Source organism: Actinia tenebrosa, unplaced genomic scaffold (assembly GCF_029948245.1).
Source record: "Actinia tenebrosa isolate PJP-AT-01 unplaced genomic scaffold, QUT_ActTen_1.0 utg1471__unscaffolded, whole genome shotgun sequence".
Classification (NCBI taxonomy): Eukaryota; Metazoa; Cnidaria; class Anthozoa; order Actiniaria; family Actiniidae; genus Actinia; species Actinia tenebrosa.
This window is the reverse complement of record NW_028292589.1, coordinates 36,113-36,712: the sequence shown is the minus strand read 5'-3', so window position 1 is coordinate 36,712 and position 600 is coordinate 36,113.

The following is a 600-nucleotide window of genomic DNA, read 5'->3' as shown; positions in this document are numbered from 1 at the left end:
TATTGTGTCAATGTCATCAAGTGAGTATTAGCAAAGTTTTTTTGATTTTCGTTTGGTGACCTGGAAATCCATAATCAAAAGAGAAAGAATGACATCATCTTGAATTTTTTTTCCAATTTTGGCTAATTTTTTTTCTCATACAGGCTTGTATCGGCTGGTAGCTTGTGGGGCTGTGTGATCCTCCATAGAAACTCGTTGCTGCACTTATTACCATTATCACTGCAGTGTGACGAGCAAAGTTTGATGTATTGTTTGCCGATTATAATTTCAATGACCATCAATCAAATACAATATATTGAGGGAGATTTTAGACATAATTTAAGATATTAATTCTCTACCCCTATTTAATTCAGTCCAAAGTCACCCTCAAGATATTATTTTTCGAAGCACATCACACTTAATGGTAATAATATTATATAACCACAACTCAACTGTTGATTTTTCATGGAGGGAGGAAAACCTGAGAAATTGGAGAAAAGCATTGTGGCAAGGAAGATCTTATTAATTCAGTCAAACACTCAATTCACATGAGATATCTAGCTAAAAACTAGTGTGAGCTGTGTCAGTGTTTCTAATGAAACAGTAATGATAAAAGGCTAA